Source organism: Staurois parvus, unplaced genomic scaffold (genome assembly GCF_062004578.1).
Source record: "Staurois parvus isolate SC_StPar_1 unplaced genomic scaffold, SC_StPar_1.0 ptg000782l, whole genome shotgun sequence".
Classification (NCBI taxonomy): domain Eukaryota; kingdom Metazoa; phylum Chordata; class Amphibia; order Anura; family Ranidae; genus Staurois; species Staurois parvus.
Genome location: NW_028318578.1, coordinates 458,238 through 482,964, shown reverse-complemented (window position 1 = coordinate 482,964; position 24,727 = coordinate 458,238). Strand labels below are relative to the sequence as shown.

General features: G+C 47.4%; 22 non-coding genes across 22 annotated transcripts; all 22 read left to right on the top strand.

Moving 5' to 3' along the window:
* The first annotated feature begins 251 nt into the window (after positions 1 to 251).
* Positions 252 to 323, top strand: TRNAQ-UUG (transfer RNA glutamine (anticodon UUG)). Its single transcript has one exon. It is a non-coding gene; the product is annotated as a tRNA-Gln (tRNA).
* A 1,682-nt stretch (positions 324 to 2,005) lies between these two features.
* TRNAD-GUC (transfer RNA aspartic acid (anticodon GUC)) lies at positions 2,006 to 2,077 on the top strand. Its single transcript has one exon. It is a non-coding gene; the product is annotated as a tRNA-Asp (tRNA).
* A 485-nt stretch (positions 2,078 to 2,562) lies between these two features.
* TRNAQ-UUG (transfer RNA glutamine (anticodon UUG)) lies at positions 2,563 to 2,634 on the top strand. The gene has a single exon. It is a non-coding gene; the product is annotated as a tRNA-Gln (tRNA).
* An 841-nt stretch (positions 2,635 to 3,475) lies between these two features.
* On the top strand, positions 3,476 to 3,547 carry TRNAD-GUC (transfer RNA aspartic acid (anticodon GUC)). Its single transcript has one exon. It is a non-coding gene; the product is annotated as a tRNA-Asp (tRNA).
* A 769-nt stretch (positions 3,548 to 4,316) lies between these two features.
* TRNAD-GUC (transfer RNA aspartic acid (anticodon GUC)) lies at positions 4,317 to 4,388 on the top strand. The gene has a single exon. It is a non-coding gene; the product is annotated as a tRNA-Asp (tRNA).
* A 2,221-nt stretch (positions 4,389 to 6,609) lies between these two features.
* TRNAD-GUC (transfer RNA aspartic acid (anticodon GUC)) lies at positions 6,610 to 6,681 on the top strand. Its single transcript has one exon. It is a non-coding gene; the product is annotated as a tRNA-Asp (tRNA).
* A 484-nt stretch (positions 6,682 to 7,165) lies between these two features.
* Positions 7,166 to 7,237, top strand: TRNAQ-CUG (transfer RNA glutamine (anticodon CUG)). Its single transcript has one exon. It is a non-coding gene; the product is annotated as a tRNA-Gln (tRNA).
* Positions 7,238 to 8,010: 773 nt separating this feature from the next.
* Positions 8,011 to 8,082, top strand: TRNAQ-UUG (transfer RNA glutamine (anticodon UUG)). The gene has a single exon. It is a non-coding gene; the product is annotated as a tRNA-Gln (tRNA).
* Positions 8,083 to 9,764: 1,682 nt separating this feature from the next.
* On the top strand, positions 9,765 to 9,836 carry TRNAD-GUC (transfer RNA aspartic acid (anticodon GUC)). The gene has a single exon. It is a non-coding gene; the product is annotated as a tRNA-Asp (tRNA).
* A 481-nt stretch (positions 9,837 to 10,317) lies between these two features.
* TRNAQ-UUG (transfer RNA glutamine (anticodon UUG)) lies at positions 10,318 to 10,389 on the top strand. Its single transcript has one exon. It is a non-coding gene; the product is annotated as a tRNA-Gln (tRNA).
* Positions 10,390 to 11,230: 841 nt separating this feature from the next.
* Positions 11,231 to 11,302, top strand: TRNAD-GUC (transfer RNA aspartic acid (anticodon GUC)). Its single transcript has one exon. It is a non-coding gene; the product is annotated as a tRNA-Asp (tRNA).
* Positions 11,303 to 11,784: 482 nt separating this feature from the next.
* TRNAQ-CUG (transfer RNA glutamine (anticodon CUG)) lies at positions 11,785 to 11,856 on the top strand. The gene has a single exon. It is a non-coding gene; the product is annotated as a tRNA-Gln (tRNA).
* Positions 11,857 to 12,624: 768 nt separating this feature from the next.
* Positions 12,625 to 12,696, top strand: TRNAQ-CUG (transfer RNA glutamine (anticodon CUG)). The gene has a single exon. It is a non-coding gene; the product is annotated as a tRNA-Gln (tRNA).
* A 772-nt stretch (positions 12,697 to 13,468) lies between these two features.
* TRNAQ-UUG (transfer RNA glutamine (anticodon UUG)) lies at positions 13,469 to 13,540 on the top strand. The gene has a single exon. It is a non-coding gene; the product is annotated as a tRNA-Gln (tRNA).
* A 1,682-nt stretch (positions 13,541 to 15,222) lies between these two features.
* On the top strand, positions 15,223 to 15,294 carry TRNAD-GUC (transfer RNA aspartic acid (anticodon GUC)). The gene has a single exon. It is a non-coding gene; the product is annotated as a tRNA-Asp (tRNA).
* Positions 15,295 to 15,775: 481 nt separating this feature from the next.
* On the top strand, positions 15,776 to 15,847 carry TRNAQ-UUG (transfer RNA glutamine (anticodon UUG)). The gene has a single exon. It is a non-coding gene; the product is annotated as a tRNA-Gln (tRNA).
* An 841-nt stretch (positions 15,848 to 16,688) lies between these two features.
* TRNAD-GUC (transfer RNA aspartic acid (anticodon GUC)) lies at positions 16,689 to 16,760 on the top strand. The gene has a single exon. It is a non-coding gene; the product is annotated as a tRNA-Asp (tRNA).
* A 482-nt stretch (positions 16,761 to 17,242) lies between these two features.
* On the top strand, positions 17,243 to 17,314 carry TRNAQ-CUG (transfer RNA glutamine (anticodon CUG)). Its single transcript has one exon. It is a non-coding gene; the product is annotated as a tRNA-Gln (tRNA).
* A 768-nt stretch (positions 17,315 to 18,082) lies between these two features.
* TRNAQ-CUG (transfer RNA glutamine (anticodon CUG)) lies at positions 18,083 to 18,154 on the top strand. The gene has a single exon. It is a non-coding gene; the product is annotated as a tRNA-Gln (tRNA).
* A 771-nt stretch (positions 18,155 to 18,925) lies between these two features.
* TRNAQ-UUG (transfer RNA glutamine (anticodon UUG)) lies at positions 18,926 to 18,997 on the top strand. The gene has a single exon. It is a non-coding gene; the product is annotated as a tRNA-Gln (tRNA).
* A 2,226-nt stretch (positions 18,998 to 21,223) lies between these two features.
* On the top strand, positions 21,224 to 21,295 carry TRNAQ-UUG (transfer RNA glutamine (anticodon UUG)). Its single transcript has one exon. It is a non-coding gene; the product is annotated as a tRNA-Gln (tRNA).
* A 1,397-nt stretch (positions 21,296 to 22,692) lies between these two features.
* On the top strand, positions 22,693 to 22,764 carry TRNAQ-UUG (transfer RNA glutamine (anticodon UUG)). The gene has a single exon. It is a non-coding gene; the product is annotated as a tRNA-Gln (tRNA).
* The last annotated feature ends 1,963 nt before the right edge of the window (positions 22,765 to 24,727 follow it).

Genomic DNA, 24,727 nt, shown 5'->3' with positions numbered 1-24,727 from the left:
ACTTTTGACCCCAGAAACCTTGGGATGGCAGCGTCTAAGTTCCTGCCCCTTGGTTCATCAATTATAGATGTCAAAGTGCTGCTAGATGGCCAAGGGAAAATTTGCTAGACTAGTTGGTCCTGTGGGGTGAAATGGGACAGAAGTTAACCAACGCCCATGTAGACATACGGAAACATCAGAAGGAAAGAAGGACATCTGGGGGAAAAAAGACCTTTAAACAATGGGGCCTAGCCAAGTGAGGTAGAGCTGGTGGTTCCATGGTGTAATGGTTAGCACTCTGGACTTTGAATCCAGCAATCCGAGTTCAAATCTCGGTGGGACCTCTTTTTTCACACTGCCTACTGCTTCGCAACTTGCGTCTTACTGACACAAAGGCCACTCAGAAAAGCAGCTGCTGAAAACATAGATGCTTAGCAAGCTACTGACCACAGCTACTTTGGGACATAAGCTCCACAGATCGCTATCCATAGACTCAAACTTTCAGCTAATATTGCGTGGCTCTCTCATTTGGAGAAAAGCTCCGGGAAAGAAGGACATGAGAAAGGACTATTGAAAGAAGGGCTCTTTAAGGTCACGCATTCCTAATCCATTGGCTTCTCTTTGTCCAAGTTGAAATCCGGACAACTTGGAGTTTTGCTTGGGTTTACAGCAGAGACGTAAAGCTTCACGTCAGCTAGCTGGGCAGGCTGATGAAGAGAAGAGCTCCCTAAAAGAAGGCAACATTGGTAGCTATCTCTTTTGCTCCCAGGGGCGGGTAAGGGCACACCTGCATTCCTGGTGAATATTCAAAAGGGGGAAGGAAGGACTCCGGGGCAAGAGGTGAGAAGAAAAAGGTGTCTTTGGGAGAGAAAAGAAGGGAAGACAAGAGTCTACTAAGAAAGCAAGTGAGAGGACAAGCCATTCTCTGGAAGAGGATGCAAGGAGAAAGGAGGGTTTCTGGGAGGGGATAGTAAGGGAAAAGGAGTGTCTCCTCAAAAGGAATCAAAGAAAAATGTGGGTTACTGGGAGAGGATGTGTGGGAAAAGGAGAGCCCAGGACCTAGCGATGGCTAAGCAAACTAATAATACAGCGAGTTCTTGGACAAATGAAAATCCACAACCGTATGTTCTCCTGCACAAAAAAAGATGGTGATGGCGGTGGTGCAAAAAAAACCCTTTCATGTGGTCCTCGTTAGTATAGTGGTGAGTATCCCCGCCTGTCACGAGGGAGACTGGGGTTCGATTCCCCGACGGGGAGATGGCTTTTTCTACCCACTTAGCAGCACGCCTAACTCACCACGCTCAACTCAAGTCCTTGAATGCTCTTTCAAGAGGGAGCTTTGAGCTCACATTTGCACAACCTGGGGATTGTACAAATCAATCTTATGGCCACCCGGACGCTGGCTTAGTCATTTCTCCCACATCTAGTCAGCTCCACATTTCTCAACAAGCTTGGTGTTTACTTCTGCACGCTGCTGATTGGTGCCATCCCACTTTTGACCCCAGAAACCTTGGGATGGCAGCATCTAAGTTCATGCCCTTTGCTTCATCAAGTATAGATGTCAAAGTGCTGCTAGATGGCCAAGGGAAAATTTGCTAGACTGGTCGGTCCTGTGGGGTGAAATGGGACAGAAGTTAACCAATGCCCATGTAGACATATGCAAAGATCACAAGGAGGACATGTGTGGGGGAAAAAAAAAAGTCTAAACAATTGGGCCTGGCCAAGCAGTACAGATCCAAAGGTTAAATGGTGTAATTGTTAGCACTCTGGACTCTGAATCCAGCGATCCGAGTTCAAATCTCGGTGGGACCTTCCTTTTCACACTGTCTACTGCTTGGCAACTTGTGTCTTACTGACACAAAGGCCACTGGGAAAAGCAGGATGTGTGGGAAAAGGAGAGCCCAGGACCTAGCGATTGCTAAGCAAACTAATAATAAAGCCAGTTCTCGAAAAAAGAAAATCCACAACCGTATGTCTTGCTGCACGAAAAAGATGGTGGTGGTGAAAAAAAAAGACTTTCATGTGGTCCTCGTTAGTATAGTGGTGAGTATCCCCGCCTGTCACGCGGGAGACCGGGGTTCGATTCCCCGACGGGGAGATGGCTTTTTCTACCCACTTAGCAGCACGCCTAACTCACCACGCTCAACTCAAGTCCTTGAATGCTCTTTCAAGAGGGAGCTTTGAGCTCACATTTGCACAACCTTGGCATTCTACAAATCATTCTTATGGTGAAACCGACGTTGGCTTAGTCATTTCTCCCACAACTAGTCATCTCCAAATTTCTCAACAAGCTTGGTGTCTACTCCTGCACGGTGGTGATTGGTGCCATCCCACTTTTGGCCCCAGAAACCTTGGGATGGCAGCGTCTAAGTTCCTGCCCCTTGGTTCATCAATTATAGATGTCAAAGTGCTGCTAGATGGCCAAGGGAAAATTTGCTAGACTAGTTGGTCCTGTGGGGTGAAATGGGACAGAAGTTAACCAACGCCCATGTAGACATACGGAAACATCAGAAGGAAAGAAGGACATCTGGGAGAAAAAAGACCTTCAAACAATGGGGCCTAGCCAAGTAAGGTAGAGCCGGTGGTTCCATGGTGTAATGGTTAGCACTCTGGACTTTGAATCCAGCAATCCGAGTTCAAATCTCGGTGGGACCTCTTTTTTCACACTGCCTACTGCTTCGCAACTTGCGTCTTACTGACACAAAGGCCACTCAGAAAAGCAGCTGCTGAAAACATAGATGCTTAGCAAGCTACTGACCACAGCTACTTTGGGACATAAGCTCCACAGATCGCTATCCATAGACTCAAACTTTCAGCTAATATTGCGTGGCTCTCTCATTTGGAGAAAAGCTCCGGGAAAGAAGGACATGAGAAAGGACTATTGAAAGAAGGGCTCTTTAAGGTCACGCATTCCTAATCCATTGGCTTCTCTTTGTCCAAGTTGAAATCCGGACAACTTGGAGTTTTGCTTGGGTTTACAGCAGAGACGTAAAGCTTCACGTCAGCTAGCTGGGCAGGCTGATGAAGAGAAGAGCTCCCTTACAGAAGGCAACATTGGTAGCTATCTCTTTTGCTCCCAGGGGCGGGTAAGGGCACACCTGAATTCCTGGTGAATATTCAAAAGGGGGAAGGAAGGACTCCGGGGCAAGAAGTGAGAAGAAAAAGGTGTCTTTGGGAGAGAAAAGAAGGGAAGACAAGAGTCTACTAAGAAAGCAAGTGAGAGGACAAGCCATTCTCTGGAAGAGGATGCAAGGAGAAAGGAGGGTTCCTGGGAGGGGATAGTAAGGGAAAAGGAGTGTCTCCTCAAAAGGAATCAAAGAAAAATGTGGGTTACTGGGAGAGGATGTGTGGGAAAAGGAGAGCCCAGGACCTAGCGATGGCTAAGCAAATTAATAATACAGCGAGTTCTTGGACAAATGAAAATCCACAACCGTATGTTCTCCTGCACAAAAAAAGATGGTGATGGCGGTGGTGAAAAAAAAACCCTTTCATGTGGTCCTCGTTAGTATAGTGGTGAGTATCCCCGCCTGTCACGCGGGAGACCGGGGTTCGATTCCCCGACGGGGAGATGGCTTTTCTACCCACTTAGCAGCACGCCTAACTCACCACGCTCAACTCAAGTCCTTGAATGCTCTTTCAAGAGGGAGCTTTGAGCTCACATTTGCACAACCTGGGGATTGTACAAATCAATCTTATGGCCACCCGGACGCTGGCTTAGTCATTTCTCCCACATCTAGTCAGCTCCACATTTCTCAACAAGCTTGGTGTTTACTTCTGCACGCTGCTGATTGGTGCCATCCCACTTTTGACCCCAGAAACCTTGGGATGGCAGCATCTAAGTTCATGCCCTTTGCTTCATCAAGTATAGATGTCAAAGTGCTGCTAGATGGCCAAGGGAAAATTTGCTAGACTGGTCGGTCCTGTGGGGTGAAATGGGACAGAAGTTAACCAATGCCCATGTAGACATACGCAAAGATCACAAGGAGGACATGTGAGGGGGGAAAAAAAAAATCTAAACAATTGGGCCTGGCCAAGCAGTACAGGTCCAAAGGTTCCATGGTGTAATGGTTAGCACTCTGGACTCTGAATCGAGCGATCCGAGTTCAAATTTCGGTGGGACCTTCCTTTTCACACTTTCTACTGCTAGGCAACTTGTGTCTTACTGACACAAAGGCCACTGGGAAAAGCAGGATGTGTGGGAAAAGGAGAGCCCAGGACCTAGCGATTGCTAAGCAAACTAATAATAAAGCCAGTTCTTGGAAAAAAGAAAATCCACAACCGTATGTCTTGCTGCACGAAAAAGATGGTGGTGGTGAAAAAGAAAGACTTTCATGTGGTCCTCGTTAGTATAGTGGTGAGTATCCCCGCCTGTCACGCGGGAGACCGGGGTTCGATTCCCCGATGAGGAGATGGCTTTTTCTACCCACTTAGCAGCACGCCTAACTCACCACGCTCAACTCAAGTCCTTGAATGCTCTTTCAAGAGGGAGCTTTGAGCTCACATTTGTACAAATCAATCTTATGGCCACCCGGACGCTGGCTTAGTCATTTCTCCCACATCTAGTCAGCTCCACATTTCTCAACAAGCTTGGTGTTTACTTCTGCACGCTGCTGATTGGTGCCATCCCACTTTTGACCCCAGAAACCTTGGGATGGCAGCATCTAAGTTCATGCCCTTTGCTTCATCAAGTATAGATGTCAAAGTGCTGCTAGATGGCCAAGGGAAAATTTGCTAGACTGGTCGGTCCTGTGGGGTGAAATGGGACAGAAGTTAACCAATGCCCATGTAGACATACGCAAAGATCACAAGGAGGACATGTGAGGGGGAAAAAAAAAGTCTAAACAATTGGGCCTGGCCAAGCAGTACAGATCCCCATTTTCCATGGTGTAATGGTTAGCACTCTGGACTCTGAATCCAGCGATCCGAGTTCAAATCTTGGTGGGACCTTCCTTTTCACACTGTCTACTGCTTGGCAACTTGTGTCTTACTGACACAAAGGCCACTGGGAAAAGCAGGATGTGTGGGAAAAGGAGAGCCCATGACCTAGCGATTGCTAAGCAAACTAATAATAAAGCCAGTTCTTGAAAAAAGAAAATCCACAACCGTATGTCTTGCTGCACGAAAAAGATGGTGGTGGTGAAAAAAAAAGACTTTCATGTGGTCCTCGTTAGTATAGTGGTGAGTTTCACCGCCTGTCACGCGGGAGACCGGGGTTCGATTCCCCGACGGGGAGATGGCTTTTTCTACCCACTTAGCAGCACGCTTAACTCACCACGCTCAACTCAAGTCCTTGAATGCTCTTTCAAGAGGGAGCTTTGAGCTCACATTTGCACAACCTGGGCATTCTACAAATCATTCTTATGGTGAAACCGACGTTGGCTTAGTCATTTCTCCCACAACTAGTCATCTCCAAATTTCTCAACAAGCTTGGTGTCTACTCCTGCACGGTGGTGATTGGCGCCATCCCACTTTTGGCCCCAGAAACCTTGGGATGGCAGCGTCTAAGTTCCTGCCCCTTGGTTCATCAATTATAGATGTCAAAGTGCTGCTAGATGGCCAAGGGAAAATTTGCTAGACTAGTTGGTCCTGTGGGGTGAAATGGGACAGAAGTTAACCAACGCCCATGTAGACATACGGAAACATCAGAAGGAAAGAAGGACATCTGGGGAAAAAAGACCTTTAAACAATGGGGCCTAGGCAAGTGAGGTAGAGCCGGAGGTTCCATGGTGTAATGGTTAGCACTCTGGACTTTGAATCCAGCAATCCGATTTTAAATCTCGGTGGGACCTCTTTTTTCACACTGCCTACTGCTTCGCAACTTGCGTCTTACTGACACAAAGGCCACTCAGAAAAGCAGCTGCTGAAAACATAGATGCTTAGCAAGCTACTGACCACAGCTACTTTGGGACATAAGCTCCACAGATCGCTATCCATAGACTCAAACTTTCAGCTAATATTGCGTGGCTCTCTCATTTGGAGAAAAGCTCCGGGAAAGAAGGACATGAGAAAGGACTATTGAAAGAAGGGCTCTTTAAGGTCACGCATTCCTAATCCATTGGCTTCTCTTTGTCCAAGTTGAAATCCGGACAACTTGGAGTTTTGCTTGGGTTTACAGCAGAGACGTAAAGCTTCACGTCAGCTAGCTGGGCAGGCTGATGAAGAGAAGAGCTCCCTAAAAGAAGGCAACATTGGTAGCTATCTCTTTTGCTCCCAGGGGCGGGTAAGGGCACACCTGCATTCCTGGTGAATATTCAAAAGGGAGAAGGAAGGACTCCGGGGCAAGAGGTGAGAAGAAAAAGGTGTCTTTGGGAGAGAAAAGAAGGGAAGACAAGAGTCTACTAAGAAAGCAAGTGAGAGGACAAGCCATTCTCTGGAAGAGGATGCAAGGAGAAAGGAGGGTTTCTGGGAGGGGATAGTAAGGGAAAAGGAGTGTCTCCTCAAAAGGAATCAAAGAAAAATGTGGGTTACTGGGAGAGGATGTGTGGGAAAAGGAGAGCCCAGGACCTAGCGATGGCTAAGCAAACTAATAATACAGCGAGTTCTTGGACAAATGAAAATCCACAACCGTATGTTCTCCTGCACAAAAAAAGATGGTGATGGCGGTGGTGAAAAAAAAGCGCTTTCATGTGGTCCTCGTTAGTATAGTGGTGAGTATCCCCGCCTGTCACGCGGGAGACCGGGGTTCGATTCCCCGACGGGGAGATGGCTTTTTCTACCCACTTAGCAGCACGCCTAACTCACCACGCTCAACTCAAGTCCTTGAATGCTCTTTCAAGAGGGAGCTTTGAGCTCACATTTGCACAACCTGGGGATTGTACAAATCAATCTTATGGCCACCCGGACGCTGGCTTAGTCATTTCTCCCACATCTAGTCAGCTCCACATTTCTCAACAAGCTTGGTGTTTACTTCTGCACGCTGCTGATTGGTGCCATCCCACTTTTGACCCCCAGAAACCTTGGGATGGCAGCATCTAAGTTCATGCCCTTTGCTTCATCAAGTATAGATGTCAAAGTGCTGCTAGATGGCCAAGGGAAAATTTGCTAGACTGGTCGGTCCTGTGGGGTGAAATGGGACAGAAGTTAACCAATGCCCATGTAGACATACGCAAAGATCACAAGGAGGACATGTGAGGGGGGAAAAAAAAAATCTAAACAATTGGGCCTGGCCAAGCAGTACAGGTCCAAAGGTTCCATGGTGTAATGGTTAGCACTCTGGACTCTGAATCCAGCGATCCGAGTTCAAATCTCGGTGGGACCTTCCTTTTCACACTGTCTACTGCTTGGCAACTTGTGTCTTACTGACACATAGGCCACTGGGAAAAGCAGGATGTGTGGGAAAAGGAGAGCCCAGGACCTAGCGATTGCTAAGCAAACTAATAATAAAGCCAGTTCTTGGAAAAAAGAAAATCCACAACCGTATGTCTTGCTGCACGAAAAAGATGGTGGTGGTGAAAAAGAAAGACTTTCATGTGGTCCTCGTTAGTATAGTGGTGAGTATCCCCGCCTGTCACGCGGAAGACCGGGATTCGATTCCCCGACGGGCAGATGGCTTTTTCTACCCACTTAGCAGCACGCTTAACTCACCACGCTCAACTTCAAGTCCTTGAATGCTCTTTCAAGAGGGAGCTTTGAGCTCACATTTGCACAACCTGGGCATTCTACAAATCATTCTTATGGTGAAACCGACGTTGTCTTAGTCATTTCTCCCACAACTAGTCATCTCCAAATTTCTCAACAAGCTTGGTGTCTACTCCTGCACGGTGTTGATTGGCGCCATCCCACTTTTGACCCCAGAAACCTTGGGATGGCAGCGTCTAAGTTCCTGCCCCTTGGTTCATCAATTATAGATGTCAAAGTGCTGCTAGATGGCCAAGGGAAAATTTGCTAGACTAGTTGGTCCTGTGGGGTGAAATGGGACAGAAGTTAACCAACGCCCATGTAGACATACGGAAACATCAGAAGGAAAGAAGGACATCTGGGGGAAAAAAGACCTTTAAACAATGGGGCCTAGCCAAGTGAGGTAGAGCTGGTGGTTCCATGGTGTAATGGTTAGCACTCTGGACTTTGAATCCAGCAATCCGAGTTCAAATCTCGGTGGGACCTCTTTTTTCACACTGCCTACTGCTTCGCAACTTGCGTCTTACTGACACAAAGGCCACTCAGAAAAGCAGCTGCTGAAAACATAGATGCTTAGCAAGCTACTGACCACAGCTACTTTGGGACATAAGCTCCACAGATCGCTATCCATAGACTCAAACTTTCAGCTAATATTGCGTGGCTCTCTCATTTGGAGAAAAGCTCCGGGAAAGAAGGACATGAGAAAGGACTATTGAAAGAAGGGCTCTTTAAGGTCACGCATTCCTAATCCATTGGCTTCTCTTTGTCCAAGTTGAAATCCGGACAACTTGGAGTTTTGCTTGGGTTTACAGCAGAGACGTAAAGCTTCACGTCAGCTAGCTGGGCAGGCTGATGAAGAGAAGAGCTCCCTAAAAGAAGGCAACATTGGTAGCTATCTCTTTTGCTCCCAGGGGCGGGTAAGGGCACACCTGCATTCCTGGTGAATATTCAAAAGGGGGAAGGAAGGACTCCGGGGCAAGAGGTGAGAAGAAAAAGGTGTCTTTGGGAGAGAAAAGAAGGGAAGACAAGAGTCTACTAAGAAAGCAAGTGAGAGGACAAGCCATTCTCTGGAAGAGGATGCAAGGAGAAAGGAGGGTTTCTGGGAGGGGATAGTAAGGGAAAAGGAGTGTCTCCTCAAAAGGAATCAAAGAAAAATGTGGGTTACTGGGAGAGGATGTGTGGGAAAAGGAGAGCCCAGGACCTAGCGATGGCTAAGCAAACTAATAATACAGCGAGTTCTTGGACAAATGAAAATCCACAACCGTATGTTCTCCTGCACAAAAAAAGATGGTGATGGCGGTGGTGCAAAAAAAACCCTTTCATGTGGTCCTCGTTAGTATAGTGGTGAGTATCCCCGCCTGTCACGAGGGAGACTGGGGTTCGATTCCCCGACGGGGAGATGGCTTTTTCTACCCACTTAGCAGCACGCCTAACTCACCACGCTCAACTCAAGTCCTTGAATGCTCTTTCAAGAGGGAGCTTTGAGCTCACATTTGCACAACCTGGGGATTGTACAAATCAATCTTATGGCCACCCGGACGCTGGCTTAGTCATTTCTCCCACATCTAGTCAGCTCCACATTTCTCAACAAGCTTGGTGTTTACTTCTGCACGCTGCTGATTGGTGCCATCCCACTTTTGACCCCAGAAACCTTGGGATGGCAGCATCTAAGTTCATGCCCTTTGCTTCATCAAGTATAGATGTCAAAGTGCTGCTAGATGGCCAAGGGAAAATTTGCTAGACTGGTCGGTCCTGTGGGGTGAAATGGGACAGAAGTTAACCAATGCCCATGTAGACATATGCAAAGATCACAAGGAGGACATGTGTGGGGGAAAAAAAAAAGTCTAAACAATTGGGCCTGGCCAAGCAGTACAGATCCAAAGGTTCCATGGTGTAATTGTTAGCACTCTGGACTCTGAATCCAGCGATCCGAGTTCAAATTTCGGTGGGACCTTCCTTTTCACACTGTCTACTGCTTGGCAACTTGTGTCTTACTGACACAAAGGCCACTGGGAAAAGCAGGATGTGTGGGAAAAGGAGAGCCCAGGACCTAGCGATTGCTAAGCAAACTAATAATAAAGCCAGTTCTCGAAAAAAGAAAATCCACAACCGTATGTCTTGCTGCACGAAAAAGATGGTGGTGGTGAAAAAAAAAGACTTTCATGTGGTCCTCGTTAGTATAGTGGTGAGTATCCCCGCCTGTCACGCGGGAGACCGGGGTTCGATTCCCCGACGGGGAGATGGCTTTTTCTACCCACTTAGCAGCACGCTTAACCACGCTCAACTCAAGTCCTTGAATGCTCTTTCAAGAGGGAGCTTTGAGCTCACATTTGCACAACCTTGGCATTCTACAAATCATTCTTATGGTGAAACCGACGTTGGCTTAGTCATTTCTCCCACAACTAGTCATCTCCAAATTTCTCAACAAGCTTGGTGTCTACTCCTGCACGGTGGTGATTGGTGCCATCCCACTTTTGGCCCCAGAAACCTTGGGATGGCAGCGTCTAAGTTCCTGCCCCTTGGTTCATCAATTATAGATGTCAAAGTGCTGCTAGATGGCCAAGGGAAAATTTGCTAGACTAGTTGGTCCTGTGGGGTGAAATGGGACAGAAGTTAACCAACGCCCATGTAGACATACGGAAACATCAGAAGGAAAGAAGGACATCTGGGGGAAAAAAGACCTTCAAACAATGGGGCCTAGCCAAGGGAGGTAGAGCCGGTGGTTCCATGGTGTAATGGTTAGCACTCTGGACTTTGAATCCAGCAATCCGAGTTCAAATCTCGGTGGGACCTCTTTTTTCACACTGCCTACTGCTTCGCAACTTGCGTCTTACTGACACAAAGGCCACTCAGAAAAGCAGCTGCTGAAAACATAGATGCTTAGCAAGCTACTGACCACAGCTACTTTGGGACATAAGCTCCACAGATCGCTATCCATAGACTCAAACTTTCAGCTAAAATTGCGTGGCTCTCTCATTTGGAGAAAAGCTCCGGGAAAGAAGGACATGAGAAAGTACTATTGAAAGAAGGGCTCTTTAAGGTCACGCATTCCTAATCCATTGGCTTCTCTTTGTCCAAGTTGAAATCCGGACAACTTGGAGTTTTGCTTGGGTTTACAGCAGAGACGTAAAGCTTCACGTCAGCTAGCTGGGCAGGCTGATGAAGAGAAGAGCTCCCTTACAGAAGGCAACATTGGTAGCTATCTCTTTTGCTCCCAGGGGCGGGTAAGGGCACACCTGAATTCCTGGTGAATATTCAAAAGGGGGAAGGAAGGACTCCGGGGCAAGAAGTGAGAAGAAAAAGGTGTCTTTGGGAGAGAAAAGAAGGGAAGACAAGAGTCTAATAAGAAAGCAAGTGAGAGGACAAGCCATTCTCTGGAAGAAGATGCAAGGAGAAAGGAGGGTTCCTGGGAGGGGATAGTAAGGGAAAAGGAGTGTCTCCTCAAAAGGAATCAAAGAAAAATGTGGGTTACTGGGAGAGGATGTGTGGGAAAAGGAGAGCCCAGGACCTAGCGATGGCTAAGCAAACTAATAATACAGCGAGTTCTTGGACAAATGAAAATCCACAACCGTATGTTCTCCTGCACAAAAAAAGATGGTGATGGCGGTGGTAAAAAAAAAGCGCTTTCATGTGGTCCTCGTTAGTATAGTGGTGAGTATCCCCGCCTGTCACGCGGGAGACCGGGGTTCGATTCCCCGACGGGGAGATGGCTTTTTCTACCCACTTAGCAGCACGCCTAACTCACCACGCTCAACTCAAGTCCTTGAATGCTCTTTCAAGAGGGAGCTTTGAGCTCACATTTGCACAACCTGGGGATTGTACAAATCAATCTTATGGCCACCCGGACGCTGGCTTAGTCATTTCTCCCACATCTAGTCAGCTCCACATTTCTCAACAAGCTTGGTGTTTACTTCTGCACGCTGCTGATTGGTGCCATCCCACTTTTGACCCCCAGAAACCTTGGGATGGCAGCATCTAAGTTCATGCCCTTTGCTTCATCAAGTATAGATGTCAAAGTGCTGCTAGATGGCCAAGGGAAAATTTGCTAGACTGGTCGGTCCTGTGGGGTGAAATGGGACAGAAGTTAACCAATGCCCATGTAGACATACGCAAAGATCACAAGGAGGACATGTGAGGGGAAAAAAAAAGTCTAAACAATTGGGCCTGGCCAAGCAGTACAGATCCAAAGGTTCCATGGTGTAATGGTTAGCACTCTGGACTCTGAATCCAGCGATCTGAGTTCAAATCTCGGTGGGACCTTCCTTTTCACACTGTCTACTGCTTGGCAACTTGTGTCTTACTGACACAAAGGCCACTGGGAAAAGCAGGATGTGTGGGAAAAGGAGAGCCCAGGACCTAGCGATTGCTAAGCAAACTAATAATAAAGCCAGTTCTTGAAAAAAGAAAATCCACAACCGTATGTCTTGCTGCACGAAAAAGATGGTGGTGGTGAAAAAAAAAGGCTTTCATGTGGTCCTCGTTAGTATAGTGGTGAGTATCCCCGCCTGTCACGCAGGAGACCGGGGTTCGATTCCCCGACGGGGAGATGGCTTTTTCTACCCACTTAGCAGCACGCTTAACTCACCACGCTCAACTCAAGTCCTTGAATGCTCTTTCAAGAGGGAGCTTTGAGCTCACATTTGCACAACCTGGGGATTGTACAAATCAATCTTATGGCCACCCGGACGCTGGCTTAGTCATTTCTCCCACATCTAGTCAGCTCCACATTTCTCAACAAGCTTGGTGTTTACTTCTGCACGCTGCTGATTGGTGCCATCCCACTTTTGACCCCCAGAAACCTTGGGATGGCAGCATCTAAGTTCATGCCCTTTGCTTCATCAAGTATAGATGTCAAAGTGCTGCTAGATGGCCAAGGGAAAATTTGCTAGACTGGTCGGTCCTGTGGGGTGAAATGGGACAGAAGTTAACCAATGCCCATGTAGACATACGCAAAGATCACAAGGAGGACATGTGAGGGGAAAAAAAAAGTCTAAACAATTGGGCCTGGCCAAGCAGTACAGATCCAAAGGTTCCATGGTGTAATGGTTAGCACTCTGGACTCTGAATCCAGCGATCCGAGTTCAAATCTCGGTGGGACCTTCCTTTTCACACTGTCTACTGCTTGGCAACTTGTGTCTTACTGACACAAAGGCCACTGGGAAAAGCAGGATGTGTGGGAAAAGGAGAGCCCAGGACCTAGCGATTGCTAAGCAAACTAATAATAAAGCCAGTTCTTGGAAAAAAGAAAATCCACAACCGTATGTCTTGCTGCACGAAAAAGATGGTGGTGGTGAAAAAGAAAGACTTTCATGTGGTCCTCGTTAGTATAGTGGTGAGTATCCCCGCCTGTCACGCAGGAGACCGGGGTTCGATTCCCCGACGGGGAGATGGCTTTTTCTACCCACTTAGCAGCACGCTTAACTCACCACGCTCAACTCAAGTCCTTGAATGCTCTTTCAAGAGGGAGCTTTGAGCTCACATTTGCACAACCTGGGCATTCTACAAATCATTCTTATGGTGAAACCGACGTTGTCTTAGTCATTTCTCCCACAACTAGTCATCTCCAAATTTCTCAACAAGCTTGGTGTCTACTCCTGCACGGTGTTGATTGGCGCCATCCCACATTTGACCCCAGAAACCTTGGGATGGCAGCGTCTAAGTTCCTGCCCCTTGGTTCATCAATTATAGATGTCAATGTGCTGCTAGATGGCCAAGGGAAAATTTGCTAGACTAGTTGGTCCTGTGGGGTGAAATGGGACAGAAGTTAACCAACGCCCATGTAGACATACGGAAACATCAGAAGGAAAGAAGGACATCTGGGGGAAAAAAGACCTTTAAACAATGGGGCCTAGCCAAGTGAGGTAGAGCTGGTGGTTCCATGGTGTAATGGTTAGCACTCTGGACTTTGAATCCAGCAATCCGAGTTCAAATCTCGGTGGGACCTCTTTTTTCACACTGCCTACTGCTTCGCAACTTGCGTCTTACTGACACAAAGGCCACTCAGAAAAGCAGCTGCTGAAAACATAGATGCTTAGCAAGCTACTGACCACAGCTACTTTGGGACATAAGCTCCACAGATCGCTATCCATAGACTCAAACTTTCAGCTAATATTGCGTGGCTCTCTCATTTGGAGAAAAGCTCCGGGAAAGAAGGACATGAGAAAGGACTATTGAAAGAAGGGCTCTTTAAGGTCACGCATTCCTAATCCATTGGCTTCTCTTTGTCCAAGTTGAAATCCGGACAACTTGGAGTTTTGCTTGGGTTTACAGCAGAGACGTAAAGCTTCACGTCAGCTAGCTGGGCAGGCTGATGAAGAGAAGAGCTCCCTAAAAGAAGGCAACATTGGTAGCTATCTCTTTTGCTCCCAGGGGCGGGTAAGGGCACACCTGCATTCCTGGTGAATATTCAAAAGGGGGAAGGAAGGACTCCGGGGCAAGAGGTGAGAAGAAAAAGGTGTCTTTGGGAGAGAAAAGAAGGGAAGACAAGAGTCTACTAAGAAAGCAAGTGAGAGGACAAGCCATTCTCTGGAAGAGGATGCAAGGAGAAAGGAGGGTTTCTGGGAGGGGATAGTAAGGGAAAAGGAGTGTCTCCTCAAAAGGAATCAAAGAAAAATGTGGGTTACTGGGAGAGGATGTGTGGGAAAAGGAGAGCCCAGGACCTAGCGATGGCTAAGCAAACTAATAATACAGCGAGTTCTTGGACAAATGAAAATCCACAACCGTATGTTCTCCTGCACAAAAAAAGATGGTGATGGCGGTGGTGCAAAAAAAACCCTTTCATGTGGTCCTCGTTAGTATAGTGGTGAGTATCCCCGCCTGTCACGAGGGAGACTGGGGTTCGATTCCCCGACGGGGAGATGGCTTTTTCTACCCACTTAGCAGCACGCCTAACTCACCACGCTCAACTCAAGTCCTTGAATGCTCTTTCAAGAGGGAGCTTTGAGCTCACATTTGCACAACCTGGGGATTGTACAAATCAATCTTATGGCCACCCGGACGCTGGCTTAGTCATTTCTCCCACATCTAGTCAGCTCCACATTTCTCAACAAGCTTGGTGTTTACTTCTGCACGCTGCTGATTGGTGCCATCCCACTTTTGACCCCAGAAACCTTGGGATGGCAGCATCTAAGTTCATGCCCTTTGCTTCATCAAGTATAGATGTCAAAGTGCTGCTAGATGGCCAAGGGAAAATTTGCTAGACTGGTCGGTCCTGTGGGGTGAAATGGGACAGAAGTTAACCAATGCCCATGTAGACATATGCAAAGATCACAAGGAGGACATGTGTGGGGGAAAAAAAAAAGTCTAAACAATTGGGCCTGGCCAAGCAGTACAGATCCAAAGGTTCCATGGTGTAATTGTTAGCACTCTGGACTCTGAATCCAGCGATCCGAGTTCAAATTTCGGTGGGACCTTCCTTTTCACACTGTCTACTGCTTGGCAACTTGTGTCTTACTGACACAAAGGCCACTGGGAAAAGCAGGATGTGTGGGAAAAGGAGAGCCCAGGACCTAGCGATTGCTAAGCAAACTAATAATAAAGCCAGTTCTCGAAAAAAGAAAATCCACAACCGTATGTCTTGCTGCACGAAAAAGATGGTGGTGGTGAAAAAAAAAGACTTTCATGTGGTCCTCGTTAGTATAGTGGTGAGTATCCCCGCCTGTCACGCGGGAGACCGGGGTTCGATTCCCCGACGGGGAGATGGCTTTTTCTACCCACTTAGCAGCACGCTTAACCACGCTCAACTCAAGTCCTTGAATGCTCTTTCAAGAGGGAGCTTTGAGCTCACATTTGCACAACCTTGGCATTCTACAAATCATTCTTATGGTGAAACCGACGTTGGCTTAGTCATTTCTCCCACAACTAGTCATCTCCAAATTTCTCAACAAGCTTGGTGTCTACTCCTGCACGGTGGTGATTGGTGCCATCCCACTTTTGGCCCCAGAAACCTTGGGATGGCAGCGTCTAAGTTCCTGCCCCTTGGTTCATCAATTATAGATGTCAAAGTGCTGCTAGATGGCCAAGGGAAAATTTGCTAGACTAGTTGGTCCTGTGGGGTGAAATGGGACAGAAGTTAACCAACGCCCATGTAGACATACGGAAACATCAGAAGGAAAGAAGGACATCTGGGGGAAAAAAGACCTTCAAACAATGGGGCCTAGCCAAGGGAGGTAGAGCCGGTGGTTCCATGGTGTAATGGTTAGCACTCTGGACTTTGAATCCAGCAATCCGAGTTCAAATCTCGGTGGGACCTCTTTTTTCACACTGCCTACTGCTTCGCAACTTGCGTCTTACTGACACAAAGGCCACTCAGAAAAGCAGCTGCTGAAAACATAGATGCTTAGCAAGCTACTGACCACAGCTACTTTGGGACATAAGCTCCACAGATCGCTATCCATAGACTCAAACTTTCAGCTAAAATTGCGTGGCTCTCTCATTTGGAGAAAAGCTCCGGGAAAGAAGGACATGAGAAAGGACTATTGAAAGAAGGGCTCTTTAAGGTCACGCATTCCTAATCCATTGGCTTCTCTTTGTCCAAGTTGAAATCCGGACAACTTGGAGTTTTGCTTGGGTTTACAGCAGAGACGTAAAGCTTCACGTCAGCTAGCTGGGCAGGCTGATGAAGAGAAGAGCTCCCTTACAGAAGGCAACATTGGTAGCTATCTCTTTTGCTCCCAGGGGCGGGTAAGGGCACACCTGAATTCCTGGTGAATATTCAAAAGGGGGAAGGAAGGACTCCGGGGCAAGAAGTGAGAAGAAAAAGGTGTCTTTGGGAGAGAAAAGAAGGGAAGACAAGAGTCTAATAAGAAAGCAAGTGAGAGGACAAGCCATTCTCTGGAAGAAGATGCAAGGAGAAAGGAGGGTTCCTGGGAGGGGATAGTAAGGGAAAAGGAGTGTCTCCTCAAAAGGAATCAAAGAAAAATGTGGGTTACTGGGAGAGGATGTGTGGGAAAAGGAGAGCCCAGGACCTAGCGATGGCTAAGCAAACTAATAATACAGCGAGTTCTTGGACAAATGAAAATCCACAACCGTATGTTCTCCTGCACAAAAAAAGATGGTGATGGCGGTGGTAAAAAAAAAGCGCTTTCATGTGGTCCTCGTTAGTATAGTGGTGAGTATCCCCGCCTGTCACGCGGGAGACCGGGGTTCGATTCCCCGACGGGGAGATGGCTTTTTCTACCCACTTAGCAGCACGCCTAACTCACCACGCTCAACTCAAGTCCTTGAATGCTCTTTCAAGAGGGAGCTTTGAGCTCACATTTGCACAACCTGGGGATTGTACAAATCAATCTTATGGCCACCCGGACGCTGGCTTAGTCATTTCTCCCACATCTAGTCAGCTCCACATTTCTCAACAAGCTTGGTGTTTACTTCTGCACGCTGCTGATTGGTGCCATCCCACTTTTGACCCCCAGAAACCTTGGGATGGCAGCATCTAAGTTCATGCCCTTTGCTTCATCAAGTATAGATGTCAAAGTGCTGCTAGATGGCCAAGGGAAAATTTGCTAGACTGGTCGGTCCTGTGGGGTGAAATGGGACAGAAGTTAACCAATGCCCATGTAGACATACGCAAAGATCACAAGGAGGACATGTGAGGGGAAAAAAAAAGTCTAAACAATTGGGCCTGGCCAAGCAGTACAGATCCAAAGGTTCCATGGTGTAATGGTTAGCACTCTGGACTCTGAATCCAGCGATCCGAGTTCAAATCTCGGTGGGACCTTCCTTTTCACACTGTCTACTGCTTGGCAACTTGTGTCTTACTGACACAAAGGCCACTGGGAAAAGCAGGATGTGTGGGAAAAGGAGAGCCCAGGACCTAGCGATTGCTAAGCAAACTAATAATAAAGCCAGTTCTTGAAAAAAGAAAATCCACAACCGTATGTCTTGCTGCACGAAAAAGATGGTGGTGGTGAAAAAAAAAGGCTTTCATGTGGTCCTCGTTAGTATAGTGGTGAGTATCCCCGCCTGTCACGCAGGAGACCGGGGTTCGATTCCCCGACGGGGAGATGGCTTTTTCTACCCACTTAGCAGCACGCTTAACTCACCACGCTCAACTCAAGTCCTTGAATGCTCTTTCAAGAGGGAGCTTTGAGCTCACATTTGCACAACCTGGGGATTGTACAAATCAATCTTATGGCCACCCGGACGCTGGCTTAGTCATTTCTCCCACATCTAGTCAGCTCCACATTTCTCAACAAGCTTGGTGTTTACTTCTGCACGCTGCTGATTGGTGCCATCCCACTTTTGACCCCCAGAAACCTTGGGATGGCAGCATCTAAGTTCATGCCCTTTGCTTCATCAAGTATAGATGTCAAAGTGCTGCTAGATGGCCAAGGGAAAATTTGCTAGACTGGTCGGTCCTGTGGGGTGAAATGGGACAGAAGTTAACCAATGCCCATGTAGACATACGCAAAGATCACAAGGAGGACATGTGAGGGGAAAAAAAAAGTCTAAACAATTGGGCCTGGCCAAGCAGTACAGATCCAAAGGTTCCATGGTGTAATGGTTAGCACTCTGGACTCTGAATCCAGCGATCCGAGTTCAAATCTCGGTGGGACCTTCCTTTTCACACTGTCTACTGCTTGGCAACTTGTGTCTTACTGACACAAAGGCCACTGGGAAAAGCAGGATGTGTGGGAAAAGGAGAGCCCAGGACCTAGCGATTGCTAAGCAAACTAATAATAAAGCCAGTTCTTGAAAAAAGAAAATCCACAACCGTATGTCTTGCTGCACGAAAAAGATGGTGGTGGTGAAAAAAAAAGGCTTTCATGTGGTCCTCGTTAGTATAGTGGTGAGTATCCCCGCCTGTCACGCAGGAGACCGGGGTTCGATTCCCCGACGGGGAGATGGCTTTTTCTACCCACTTAGCAGCACGCTTAACTCACCACGCTCAACTCAAGTCCTTGAATGCTCTTTCAAGAGGGAGCTTTGAGCTCACATTTGCACAACCTGGGCATTCTACAAATCATTCTTATGGTGAAACCGACGTTGTCTTAGTCATTTCTCCCACAACTAGTCATCTCCAAATTTCTCAACAAGCTTGGTGTCTACTCCTGCACGGTGTTGATTGGCGCCATCCCACTTTTGACCCCAGAAACCTTGGGATGGCAGCGTCTAAGTTCCTGCCCCTTGGTTCATCAATTATAGATGTCAATGTGCTGCTAGATGGCCAAGGGAAAATTTGCTAGACTAGTTGGTCCTGTGGGGTGAAATGGGACAGAAGTTAACCAACGCCCATGTAGACATACGGAAACATCAGAAGGAAAGAAGGACATCTGGGGGAAAAAAGACCTTTAAACAATGGGGCCTAGCCAAGTGAGGTAGAGCTGGTGGTTCCATGGTGTAATGGTTAGCACTCTGGACTTTGAATCCAGCAATCCGAGTTCAAATCTCGGTGGGACCTCTTTTTTCACACTGCCTACTGCTTCGCAACTTGCGTCTTACTGACACAAAGGCCACTCAGAAAAGCAGCTGCTGAAAACATAGATGCTTAGTAAGCTACTGACCACAGCTACTTTGGGACATAAGCTCCACAGATCGCTATCCATAGACTCAAACTTTCAGCTAATATTGCGTGGCTCTCTCATTTGGAGAAAAGCTCCGGGAAAGAAGGACATGAGAAAGGACTATTGAAAGAAGGGCTCTTTAAGGTCACGCATTCCTAATCCATTGGCTTCTCTTTGTCCAAGTTGAAATCCGGACAACTTGGAGTTTTGCTTGGGTTTACAGCAGAGACGTAAAGCTTCACGTCAGCTAGCTGGGCAGGCTGATGAAGAGAAGAGCTCCCTTACAGAAGGCAACATTGGTAGCTATCTCTTTTGCTCCCAGGGGCGGGTAAGGGCACACCTGAATTCCTGGTGAATATTCAAAAGGGGGAAGGAAGGACTCCGGGGCAAGAAGTGAGAAGAAAAAGGTGTCTTTGGGAGAGAAAAGAAGGGAAGACAAGAGTCTACTAAGAAAGCAAGTGAGAGGACAAGCCATTCTCTGGAAGAGGATGCAAGGAGAAAGGAGGGTTCCTGGGAGGGGATAGTAAGGGAAAAGGAGTGTCTCCTCAAAAGGAATCAAAGAAAAATGTGGGTTACTGGGAGAGGATGTGTGGGAAAAGGAGAGCCCAGGACCTAGCGATGGCTAAGCAAACTAATAATACAGCGAGTTCTTGGACAAATGAAAATCCACAACCGTATGTTCTCCTGCACAAAAAAAGATGGTGATGGCGCTGGTTAAAAAAAAAATGCTTTCATGTGGTTCTCGTTAGTATAGTGGTGAGTATCCCCGCCTGTCACGCGGGAGACCGGGGTTCGATTCCCCAACGGGGAGATGGCTTTTTCTACCCACTTAGCAGCACGCCTAACTCACCACGCTCAACTCAAGTCCTTGAATGCTCTTTCAAGAGGGAGCTTTGAGCTCACATTTGCACAACCTGGGGATTGTACAAATCAATCTTATGGCCACCCGGACGCTGGCTTAGTCATTTCTCCCACATCTAGTCAGCTCCACATTTCTCAACAAGCTTGGTGTTTACTTCTGCACGCTGCTGATTGGTGCCATCCCACTTTTGACCCCAGAAACCTTGGGATGGCAGCATCTAAGTTCATGCCCTTTGCTTCATCAAGTATAGATGTCAAAGTGCTGCTAGATGGCCAAGGGAAAATTTGCTAGACTGGTCGGTCCTGTGGGGTGAAATGGGACAGAAGTTAACCAATGCCCATGTAGACATACGCAAAGATCACAAGGAGGACATGTGAGGGGAAAAAAAAAGTCTAAACAATTGGGCCTGGCCAAGCAGTACAGATCCAAAGGTTCCATGGTGTAATGGTTAGCGCTCTGGACTCTGAATCCAGCGATCCGAGTTCAAATTTCGGAGGGACATTCCTTTTCACACTGTCTACTGCTTGGCAACTTGTGTCTTACTGACACAAAGGCCACTGGGAAAAGCAGGATGTGTGGGAAAAGGAGAGCCCAGGACCTAGCGATTGCTAAGCAAACTAATAATAAAGCCAGTTCTTGAAAAAAGAAAATCCACAACCGTATGTCTTGCTGCACGAAAAAGATGGTGGTGGTGGTGAAAAAAAGAGACTTTCATGTGGTCCTCGTTAGTATAGTGGTGAGTATCCCCGCCTATCACGCGGCAGACCAGGGTTCGATTCCCCGACGGGGAGATGGCTTTTTCTACCCACTTAGCAGCCCGCTCAACTCAAGTCCTTGAATGCTCTTTCAAGAGGGAGCTTTGAGCTCACATTTGCACAACCTGGGCATTCTACAAATCATTCTTATGGTGAAACCGACGCTGGCTTAGTCATTTCTCCCACAACTAGTCATCTCCAAATTTCTCAACAAGCTTGGTGTCTACTCCTGCACGGTGGTGATTGGCGCCATCCCACTTTTGGCCCCAGAAACCTTGGGATGGCAGCGTCTAAGTTCCTGCCCCTTGGTTCATCAATTATACATGTCAAAGTGCTGCTAGATGGCCAAGGGAAAATTTGCTAGACTAGTTGGTCCTGTGGGGTGAAATGGGAAAGAAGTTGACCAACGCCCATGTAGACATATGGAAACATCAGAAGGAAAGAAGGACATCTGGGGAAAAAAGACCTTTAAACAATGGGGCCTAGCCAAGCAGCGCAAAGCTGGTGGTTCCATGGTGTAATGGTTAGCACTCTGGACTTTGAATCCAGCAATCCGAGTTCAAATCTCGGTGGGACCTCTTTTTTCACACTGCCTACTGCTTCGCAACTTGCGTCTTACTGACACAAAGGCCACTCAGAAAAGCAGCTGCTGAAAACATAGATGCTTAGCAAGCTACTGACCACAGCTACTTTGGGACATAAGCTCCACAGATCGCTATCCATAGACTCAAACTTTCAGCTAAAATTGCGTGGCTCTCTCATTTGGAGAAAAGCTCCGGGAAAGAAGGACATGAGAAAGGACTATTGAAAGAAGGGCTCTTTAAGGTCACGCATTCCTAATCCATTGGCTTCTCTTTGTCCAAGTTGAAATCCGGACAACTTGGAGTTTTGCTTGGGTTTACAGCAGAGACGTAAAGCTTCACGTCAGCTAGCTGGGCAGGCTGATGAAGAGAAGAGCTCCCTTACAGAAGGCAACATTGGTAGCTATCTCTTTTGCTCCCAGGGGCGGGTAAGGGCACACCTGCATTCCTGGTGAATATTCAAAAGGGGGAAGGAAGGACTCCGGGGCAAGAAGTGAGAAGAAAAAGGTGTCTTTGGGAGAGAAAAGAAGGGAAGACAAGAGTCTACTAAGAAAGCAAGTGAGAGGACAAGCCATTCTCTGGAAGAGGATGCAAGGAGAAAGGAGGGTTCCTGGGAGGGGATAGTAAGGGAAAAGGAGTGTCTCCTCAAAAGGAATCAAAGAAAAATGTGGGTTACTGGGAGAGGATGTGTGGGAAAAGGAGAGCCCAGGACCTAGCGATGGCTAAGCAAACTAATAATACAGCGAGTTCTTGGACAAATGAAAATCCACAACCGTATGTTCTCCTGCACAAAAAAAGATGGTGATGGCGGTGGTGCAAAAAATCCCTTTCATGTGGTCCTCGTTAGTATAGTGGTGAGTATCCCCGCCTGTCACGCAGGAGACCGGGGTTCGATTCCCCGACGGGGAGATGGCTTTTTCTACCCACTTAGCAGCACGCTTAACTCACCACGCTCAACTCAAGTCCTTGAATGCTCTTTCAAAAGGGAGCTTTGAGCTCACATTTGCACAACCTGGGCATTCTACAAATCATTCTTATGGTGAAACCGACGTTGGCTTAGTCATTTCTCCCACAACTAGTCATCTCCAAATTTCTCAACAAGCTTGGTGTCTACTCCTGCACGGTGTTGATTGGCGCCATCCCACTTTTGACCCCAGAAACCTTGGGATGGCAGCGTCTAAGTTCCTGCCCCTTGGTTCATCAATTATACATGTCAAAGTGCTGCTAGATGGCCAAGGGAAAATTTGCTAGACTAGTTGGTCCTGTGGGGTGAAATGGGACAGAAGTTAACCAACGCCCATGTAGACATACGGAAACATCAGAAGGAAAGAAGGACATCTGGGGGAAAAAAGACCTTTAAACAATGGGGCCTAGCCAAGTGAGGTAGAGCTGGTGGTTCCATGGTGTAATGGTTAGCACTCTGGACTTTGAATCCAGCAATCCGAGTTCAAATCTCGGTGGGACCTCTTTTTTCACACTGCCTACTGCTTCGCAACTTGCGTCTTACTGACACAAAGGCCACTCAGAAAAGCAGCTGCTGAAAACATAGATGCTTAGTAAGCTACTGACCACAGCTACTTTGGGACATAAGCTCCACAGATCGCTATCCATAGACTCAAACTTTCAGCTAATATTGCGTGGCTCTCTCATTTGGAGAAAAGCTCCGGGAAAGAAGGACATGAGAAAGGACTATTGAAAGAAGGGCTCTTTAAGGTCACGCATTCCTAATCCATTGGCTTCTCTTTGTCCAAGTTGAAATCCGGACAACTTGGAGTTTTGCTTGGGTTTACAGCAGAGACGTAAAGCTTCACGTCAGCTAGCTGGGCAGGCTGATGAAGAGAAGAGCTCCCTTACAGAAGGCAACATTGGTAGCTATCTCTTTTGCTCCCAGGGGCGGGTAAGGGCACACCTGAATTCCTGGTGAATATTCAAAAGGGGGAAGGAAGGACTCCGGGGCAAGAAGTGAGAAGAAAAAGGTGTCTTTGGGAGAGAAAAGAAGGGAAGACAAGAGTCTACTAAGAAAGCAAGTGAGAGGACAAGCCATTCTCTGGAAGAGGATGCAAGGAGAAAGGAGGGTTTCTGGGAGGGGATAGTAAGGGAAAAGGAGTGTCTCCTCAAAAGGAATCAAAGAAAAATATGGGTTACTGGGAGAGGATGTGTGGGAAAAGGAGAGCCCAGGACCTAGCGATGGCTAAGCAAACTAATAATACAGCGAGTTCTTGGACAAATGAAAATCCACAACCGTATGTTCTCCTGCACAAAAAAAGATGGTGATGGCGCTGGTGAAAAAAAACCCTTTCATGTGGTCCTCGTTAGTATAGTGGTGAGTATCCCTGCCTGTCACGTGGGAGACCGGGGTTCGATTCCACGACAGGGAGATGGCTTTTTCTACCCACTTAGCAGCACGCCTAACTCACCACGCTCAACTCAAGTCCTTGAATGCTCTTTCAAGAGGGAGCTTTGAGCTCACATTTGCACAACCTGGGGATTGTACAAATCAATCTTATGGCCACCCGGACGCTGGCTTAGTCATTTCTCCCACATCTAGTCAGCTCCACATTTCTCAACAAGCTTGGTGTTTACTTCTGCACGCTGCTGATTGGTGCCATCCCACTTTTGACCCCAGAAACCTTGGGATGGCAGCATCTAAGTTCATGCCCTTTGCTTCATCAAGTATAGATGTCAAAGTGCTGCTAGATGGCCAAGGGAAAATTTGCTAGACTGGTCGGTCCTGTGGGGTGAAATGGGACAGAAGTTAACCAATGCCCATGTAGACATACGCAAAGATCACAAGGAGGACATGTGAGGGGAAAAAAAAAGTCTAAACAATTGGGCCTGGCCAAGAAGTACAGATCCAAAGGTTCCATGGTGTAATGGTTAGCGCTCTGGACTCTGAATCCAGCGATCCGAGTTCAAATTTTGGTGGGACCTTCCTTTTCACACTGTCTACTGCTTGGCAACTTGTGTCTTACTGACACAAAGGCCACTGGGAAAAGCAGGATGTGTGGGAAAAGGAGAGCCCAGGACCTAGCGATTGCTAAGCAAACTAATAATAAAGCCAGTTCTTGAAAAAAGAAAATCCACAACCGTATGTCTTGCTGCACGAAAAAGATGGTGGTGGTGAAAAAAAGGGACTTTCATGTGGTCCTCGTTAGTATAGTGGTGAGTATCCCCGCCTATCACGCGGCAGACCAGGGTTCGATTCCCCGACGGGGAGATGGCTTTTTCTACCCACTTAGCAGACCGCTCAACTCAAGTCCTTGAATGCTCTTTCAAGAGGGAGCTTTGAGCTCACATTTGCACAACCTGGGCATTCTACAAATCATTCTTATGGTGAAACCGACGCTGGCTTAGTCATTTCTCCCACAACTAGTCATCTCCAAATTTCTCAACAAGCTTGGTGTCTACTCCTGCACGGTGGTGATTGGC